The sequence below is a fragment of the Trematomus bernacchii genome, unplaced genomic scaffold (assembly GCF_902827165.1).
Source record: "Trematomus bernacchii unplaced genomic scaffold, fTreBer1.1, whole genome shotgun sequence".
NCBI lineage: Eukaryota > Metazoa > Chordata > Actinopteri > Perciformes > Nototheniidae > Trematomus > Trematomus bernacchii.
The window spans coordinates 5,857,348-5,866,165 of NW_022987342.1; the positions used below are offsets into that span (position 1 = coordinate 5,857,348).

Below are 8,818 nucleotides of genomic sequence, written 5' to 3' on the forward strand. Positions count from 1 at the left end.
CTCGTTCGCACAAGATACTTTCTCGTGCAAACGCTTTATTAACTTGTGCGCACAAGTTAATAAAGCGTGGCCTCAATTTAAATAAAACGAGGCCTTATTAACTTGTGCGCACGAGATAGTTAGGTATATAATGTACAGCACAACAGACCAGCCTTTATCCCCGAAGCATGAAGAGGAGTTCACCTGCTTGATCGGTAAGTTAAGTTAAACATTAATTGCTAGCTCAGCAACATCTAAATCATCCTAGAAAGAGGTAACAAGAGTGTGCCGAGAAGTAACTAATCATCAATGCAAAACTAAAAACTCAAATTTGGATAATCGATATGTCCATCCCACAGGGACTCATCTATAAACACTAGCCCCCTAGGTGTGTGTGTCTATCGGTGTGCATATAGCGCTAGTCGGCAGTTTTACATAGGAGCTGGCTAAAAATCTACGTCAAGACAGAGTCAGAAACTAAAGGGGTTTAAAATGTGTCTGACGATCATTGTGTATGCGAGAGAACATGCTACATTTCACAGCAACACAGGTGTTACTACCTTCTTTGAGAAGCATTAGTTGGCTAAGTTAACCTAACCGTGAGACACTGTTTGCTTACTGGTGGCTCTTGGCTGCGTCTTACAGGGGTTTGTATTAATGTTAACCAACCAGATTCTGTGAATGACTTTACGCAGCAGGGAGTTCCCGGTAGCTTAACTGTGTATTTGGCCATCTACCTGTTAGTTGTGCTGGCTATTTATTAAGCAGCCTACCGACATAGCCAACTTGCTAAGTTTAACAAGCTAATACCGGTAGCACTAGCAGCTAGGATAAGCTGATATAAATGGTGTCAACACTAGTTTTTCAACCAATGACTGTTCGTGGATGTAGTGATAAAAACACTTTTGATTGTGCATCAAGTGTAATGTTCTTATTTGTTATAAATAAGACACCGTCTTGAATCTTTAGACTAGCTTCACTAGCCACTTTGGCCCAATCCCAAACCGCCCCCTACACACTTCCCCTCCGTTCGCGCGGAGGGTCCGCCACATTAAGTGCTGTTCCAAACCAACAAGTGTGGAGGGGGAGTGGGTTATCAAGCCCTCAAACAGCAAGTCTGCAGCGGTGCTGACTGGAGACCGGTCTCTACCTGACCGGTCTCAACGCTGTGTGTGTCCGTCAGGAAACACGCTGTTTACAAGTAGTTCCAGCAAACAACCGCTGATAAACTGCGATGTTAACAACCTCATGATAACCTCATATTTTTTTAACTTAGGATCATACCTGTGTTTAGTCTAGAAAAAGGTCAATGTGTGCATTCTATTATAAAGTTGTGTATATTTACAGATTGTTGCAAAAACTAAGAAGCTTATAAAAATGAGGTTTAAAACTAATAGAGCTTTACAGAAAAAGTAACACAATTAAAGATGTTTGGAGTTTTATTTGAGTTCTTAATTTAAATGTTTGGTCAAAGAGATGCTGATTTGAAAACGTTGTTACATACAGTTGCGGCATTTCCTGTTTCTGCCGGAGAGAGGGGAGTTTGTCCCAATTCAGTGCGCTGTATTTATACCCTTAACCCTTAATGGAGGGAACTTCATTCAGCTGCGAGTGTGGCTACAGACGGAGTTCACTCCGTCACGGACGGGTAGGGTCGAGGGAGTGGTTTGGGATTGGGCCATAATTAGCCAACAAGCAGTACCAACTCACATCTTGTTCTACTCACTTCTATGTCAATAGATGTTATACTGCCACCTAGTGGTAACATATATGCATTGTAACTATGCATAAACATATATCATTATATCAAGTGTTTTCAATGGATTTACAATGTCACCATAACATACTTTACAAATCCACAGTTCTTTGCAATCGTAAACATTGTGAATGTTTGCAATTTATACTTTGTTTAATCCTCTTTCCAGAGCAGACAGTTGAAACAATGGATGCTGAGCTGAGGGGTTTCTTAATTAAGCGGAACATTTCTGAGGAATTTATCCAAAAGCTGGAAAATGAAAAGGTAAGCCACTTTACATATGTACCCGTCCCCTTTATGTGTGTTGTTATTTTCAATTCTTTCATTGAAGTGTACTGCTTGATTTTTTATTTGATTTATTTCGAACAGGTACAAAACAATACAAAAAATAATAATAAAAATGAAAAGAAACAAGAGAATTATGCACTTTACAATCAAATTGATAAACAAAAATATTATTGACTTACAAATTATATACAAACAAATGATCTACCTAATTACACATCCAAAAAGGAGTGGGGAGAAGTCAGTTGATTGTTATGCTGATTGTCATTGATTACAATAGTGATGTTGGGAATTCAGATAAGCTGGGAATCACGTGAAATCTATATTCATATCTTGTGTGTTGAAAGAATGGCTAACTGAGGTTGCTCCGAATAAACGTCTGTGCTGCGTCCTTAAAACAACAATGAACAACAGAAATTATTAATAAACTAATATGGGTTGAACTGCTAGGCAAAAGGAGCTATATATACTATACAATGACTATAATGAAATGCTAATACTCAAGTTGACCACATGGTGGCTCTCTCACAATATGTGCATTATTACAATACAATAGGGAGTAATTATTCTTATTTAGAGAATTTAAATATTTATCATAACTGTCCCAGGTGTAGGCAATTTGGGGTGAAGTGTCTTGCCCAGGGACACAACGACATCCTGACTGCAGTGGGGTTTGAACCTGTGCTCCCCTGATCCGAACATCAACGCACCAGACCACTGCACCACACGCCTCCCAACAAGTCATTGTACAGTTTATCAACGACAAGTTTTTCTTAATTTTTGTATTGAAGGCCTGTTGGATTTAATCAGCTCGCTTAGCACTGCCAGAAGCCCAGCCTGAAAGGTATTTTGTTGCTCCACCTCGATTCCTGGGCCTTGTGTGAATGCAACAGCCGTTCGTCGTGCATCTCCTTGGCACGCAGGTTCTCATTCTCCTTGCTGACCATGGCACGGCGGTCCATCACCATGATGGTGTCAAGGAAGCTGTCATCGCGTACCCACTTTCCTAAGGTGAAATATGCAAGATACAAGATCAGTTTAATCACAACAACGAGACAACATTGTCCAAATACCGGAAGGGGAGCAGCCCATAACAGAGAGCCCCCCCACGTCAGAGTCATCACTGTGGGCGATCTCCACCTCTGAGTCTGTCTCTGCAGGCACACAACAGGAGGAACACGGGGAACACCTTTGATTTGACTATTAACATTTTAAATGGTGAAGGCACTAGCAATTGGGGGATGGAGGGCTCTCAGGACATGATAGGGAGGCGTGTGGCGCAGTGGATAAGTGCATTGGTGTTCGGATCAGGGGAGCACAGGTTCAAACCCCACTGCAGTCAGCATGTCGTTGTGTCCCTGAGACACTTCACCCCAAAGTGCTCCTGTGGGGATTGCCCACAGTATTGAGTATGTAAGCTTTGGATAAAAGCGTCTAACAAGTGACATGTAATGATTCAAAAAGCTTTTGAATATTGAATAACAAACCAATGTGGTTTACTTGTTATCCACAGTTTAGCTGCTAAATGTTTTTTAGCAATGCTTTTCTTTGTGCTCCACATATCTAAATGTATAAAGTGTGTTTTCACCTCCGTTCCCTCCTGTTTGCTGCAGTATGGCAGCAGCGGTCAGGATGGGATCCTCTGTGATCAGATAGTAGTCCTGATGGTGTCCGCTGACCGGGCACAGGGTGTGGAGCTGCCTACTCTCAGCGGGGGGGAACTGAACGTGGAAACTGTGTTTCTCTGAGGGATCCTCCATGTAGTCTGAGAAGCCTTCTGAGGAAACAAGGTCAAACTATTTAGGATAATACTATGACAAGGAACAATGTTTAGGCAGTAAATAGAATTTCAATTACATTTCTACTTAAATGTGCAAAAATATTAGAACATCAGTCTTTGTGGCATGCAGGTAATCAACTGTTTAAGCTTTTACCATTAACATGTAGAATGAATGTTGCAAATTACTTGAAATTATAGCAACTACAATGTATTGTTAGAGGTAAGAATACAGAGGTAGCATTATGTCCAGCTAGCATGTAAGTACACATGCTAATTGCTAACGTTATATTATCGTTTTATCCCGGAGGGGAAAACTAGTTTCTAATCCTGAGAGAAACACCTCGTCTGAAACACACGATTAGTGCCATGAGTTAGTGAAGCAAATTACAGAACATTGCACACTTATTCACAAGTCAAAACGTGTTCATAGCGGGCACGGCTGAGAATAGCTAGCTAGCTAGATGTTGTTAGCCAGCTTGGACCTAACGTTAGCAAGTTCTAGCAGGGCTAGCTCGATCTACTGAGCAAATAAAAGTACATCTAAGACCAGTATTGTGCAGATTAAAACAGTGCAGTGCATGTATTTTATTTTACCTTCGTAGTCGTCACGACATGACTTTGCCAGGTCTGCTAACTTTGCTGATCCACGGAAACTGCATTCAGTAGAAGCTTCTGAATGCCGCACTTCGCGTCCTCCGAGTAAATCGCCAGAAGCGCCGAGACATCCTCATCAATTCCACCGCTCCGATGATTTATTTAGTGTTGCTATAATAACTGCTTTCACAAAAGTAATCTCTTCGGGTAAGCGAGCAAATACAATGGCCGCTTCCAAAAAAAAATTCAGAGTCAAACGGGCATGGTTTGCATTCCGCACAGCCAATCAGACGTACGAACTATTTTCTCCCACGACAGTCCCTGCTCTCTAGCAGGGACTGAAAAGCAGGTCGGACGAACTCATTTGAGCTACTTTAGTTCCTGGGGCTTTTTGGTGTGAACGCAAATATATCGTAGTTCTGATGAACTATTGTGGGAAAAGTACACCAAAGTACTCCGGTGTGAACGCACCTAATGGTGGAGGAACAAGACACCTGACCATCAGCAAGGACAAAAAAGTAGTGGAAATCAAAGAAATGGCTGAAAACTTGTTTTTCCCAGATGGTTTTTCAAAAGGAAAGAGAAAGCTCTCATATTATTCAACTGAAATTGAATCTTCTCAGGTACAGGTCAGCAGTTCTAGCACTGTGGATAACTTGTATGAAGAAAGCAGAGTAAAAATCCTTAGATTGTACCTTCGTACCAAAATAAGAAAAGTGGAGCTGTCCTCAGATGAAGAGGAGGCAGAGATGCAGTTAACCTCAACCCCAGTTGTAGATCTTACTGGAAGTGAGCCACATTATTCAACTGATGTACAGGGGATCGATGACATGGTTCATCAAGAGATCGATCTTGAGATTATTATTGGGGCTATGGCAAATGATGCACATGACCACATGGATTGGGCGAACCGCAACCTGGTCTTGTTACAGAGCCATGGAATGACCAGACAATGGATGAACCTGCTCCTGTTACACTGATTATCAGGAGGGGGCATTGTCTCACTGACCTTATCAAAGCCTTCACAAACCCAGACATTTTAAACACTGAGGTGTTTATAAAGATGCGTCTACCCAATGGTAAACTTGAAGAAGGAGAGGGAAGTGGTGTGACCCGGGACTGCTTAACTGAATTTTGGACAGACTTTTATGAAAGATGCACCTTGGGAGGGAATGTAAAAGTTCCCTTTATTAGGCATGATTATCAGTCTGAAGAGTGGCAGGCAATTGCCAGAATCTTAGTAGTAGAGTGGAGGATTGCTCGCTATTTCCCAGTGAAACTGGCAGCACCATTCCTTGAAGAGGCACTGTACGCCACATCCACCAGTAGCTTAAAGGACACCGTTTTGCAGTACGTCTCTGAACAGGAGAGAGAGGTCCTTGTTAAGGCTTTGGAAGACTTCAACTCTGTTGAGACAGATGCACTGTTTGATGCCCTTGAAGCACATGAGTGCCAGCAGGTTCCTACCAAAGGAATCTGATCCCACTGCTTTCACAGATGGGACACAAGGCTCTCATGCAGGCACCAATGTATGTAATCAAGTGTTGGCGTCCCATTGTGGTGCACTTAGCAAGTGTGTTGCCACAAGATGCCCTGAATCATGTTATACAGCAGAAAACACCAACTGGAAAAGCAGTGAAGGAGCTCCTTCAGTTCCCAGATGAGATGACTCCACCCCAGACTGCAGTTGTCCGCTACCTGAAGAGATATGTAGGTGAAGTTGATCTGAGCACCCTTCAGCTTTTCCTCCGCTTCTGCACTGGTTCCAATTTAATGGAACAAATTATTAAGATACAATTCATCGAAACCTCGAACTTCGAGCGAAGACCACAATCTCACACATGTGGCTGCCTTTTAAAACTACCTGTAGGGTACCACAATTATCCAGACCTCCGCAGTGATTTTAATAGTGTACTTACAAGCTCTGTATGGGTGATGGATATCATCTAGACAAGAAGGAGATAGCGTCTATAGGTTGCACCCACAATTTCTACTGCAGTTATGGTTTTGAAATGAACATTTAAAGGGGACCTATCATGCAAAATGCACTTTTGTACGTCTTTGTTACATGAATATGTGTCCCCGGTGTTCCAGGGAACTCACCAAGTGTCAGAAAACACAACCCTCTCTATTTTCCTCCATACCCAAATCTCTAAAAAAGGGGCTGCAACGGATCTGAAAAAAACTGATCCAGATTTGAACACTTCTATGTCGTCACAGAAGTGGCGCTACGGCTATTGGGCCAACTCTCCACCTATCAGGGGAATGTGGGGTTGGGCCAAGGCCGGCCATTGCCGCTCGAAAGCGCTGGAGACGCTGTAGTACATATGCCAGGCCTGTAAGTGGCGCTGTAGTCTGCCACAAAAGCAGCAAAGAAGACTTCCCGCCCATAGTTACCATGGTTACCCTTCTGTTTATTCTCCACTGTGGCTTTTTTTCTCCCTCCCCGAGGCAGCGTTTGCTCCCGCTGCTTTAATTCAATGCAATCCCTCCCCGTCGAGGCAAGCACTGTAATTCTCTCCGGTTAGTCCACCAGCAGATGACAACCACCCACCTCTCCGCCTCTTCCAAGGAACGAGGGGACCGTGCGGCAGAGTTTCAGTTTCCGTTTCTTTCGCCGGTCAAGATGTCCGTTAAAGTTGAAATCTTCCGGACAAAATTAGAAAAGTGCCGGTGAAAGGTCTTCTTTGTTATTTATTGAGCTTTAAAACAAATGAATAACGACTCTATATAATAAAACACGGAGGACGGAGATCTCTTTTTCTCCTCCTCTTCTAACAGCCCAGCAGCTGATCAGAGCATGGCTCACCTCTCCTGCAGGGGGGCGTGGTCAGCAGAATCAGACCCGTAGACAGCAAACAGCACATAGAGCGAAATGAGGCATGGCTAAAATGCATGATCTGTTTGGTATTTTGAAAACAGAAACGTATAAATATACCTTATATAGGTATGGCCCTACAATATATCATTTAAATATAGCATGATAGGTCAACTTTAAAGACAGGAGATAATTTTCAAGGTACAAAAGGCTTTCTTTCAGCATTTAACATTTTCTTAGCTAGGCGCTACGTGTATATATGCACTTTGAAACTTTAATTGATAGAGAAAAGTGAAGGACTGTGGGTGTGACTGTTTACATTGTAAGAGTCGGGAGGACTGATCATTTATTCCGGCAAATTACTCAGACCTACTAATTAACCTAACCGAAGTTATTGAGTCTATGTAAGTTTGCTGCTTGGCTCAGATCCACCAACGTCAGCAAGATCTCACCTCTATTAACTCCCCGAAGAACCAGGTTCAATTAACTGCTGTTTAAATTCAGACGACCCCCTAAATCTGTTTAAGCGATCCCGAAGGATTTTGATACCAGTAAATGGCCCTACCTAAGTGTGAGTGTGGCAGTGTGCAATCTTACTTTTGAAGCAGGAGAGGAGAGCGCAGATGTCTTTTAAGTTGTCCCAATCCAAAAGGTGGGATCAGTTTATTTGAAGAAAAATAGGTCCAAACTTATACAGGGTTTTTACCTTCTCTCGTTACAACATTATAATCATACTAAACATATCATGCTGGGGTTATTTTCTAATCTAAAACTTTAATTCATAGTTCACACATTAAAGTCTCCCGACAAAATCCAAAAGGAATTTCCTCACAGATCGACGGGGTTAACATCCACACACTATGGCCTGACACATGTAAGAGGTCAGTTCCTCAGAATGTTCAGATTGAATTCCGACATAACCCAGAGGGATCTCCTCGTGGATCAAAGGTTCTAACATTCACAGCCTATAGCCTGACACATTTAAGAGGTTTGCTCCTCAGAATGATCAGTTTGAATTCCGACAGAACCCAGAGGGATCTCCTCGTGGATCGAAGGTTCTAACATTCACAGCCTATAGCCTGACACATTTAAGAGGTTTTTGCTCCTCAGAATGATCAGTTAGAAATCCCCTTTAAATGATAAGTTGGAAATTCCGACATAACCCAGAGGGATCTCCTCGTGGATCAAAGGTTCAAACATTCACAGCCTATAGCCTGACACATTTAAGAGGTTTGCTCCTCAGAATGATCAGTTTGAATTCCGACAGAACCCAGAGGGATCTCCTCGTGGATCGAAGGTTCTAACATTCACAGCCTATAGCCTGACACATTTAAGAGGTTTTGCTCCTCAGAATGATCAGTTAGAAATCCTAAGTTTTAAAACTTTCATCCATCCATTCACTCAGCATTCAATACACAGAGATTCAAGCAATAGTTACCAAGTTTGAGAAAACCTTACCGAGAGCAAAAACCCAGCTCTCAGGGAGAGAGCGTTACCGAGAGAGAGTATACCAGGGGATCCCCCCCCTCTCTCTCTCTCTCTCTCCAAAAAGAAAGTTCCTCCCCATCCGCCAGTGTCTTTATGCTCGAAAACAGGATAGAAAAAC

General features: G+C 42.5%; 1 long non-coding RNA gene across 1 annotated transcript; it reads left to right on the forward strand.

The window, feature by feature from the left end:
* The first annotated feature begins 7,975 nt into the window (after positions 1 to 7,975).
* LOC117482901 lies at positions 7,976 to 8,589 on the forward strand. The gene is made up of 2 exons (XR_004555937.1): positions 7,976 to 8,307; positions 8,550 to 8,589. It is a non-coding gene; the product is annotated as an uncharacterized LOC117482901 (long non-coding RNA).
* The last annotated feature ends 229 nt before the right edge of the window (positions 8,590 to 8,818 follow it).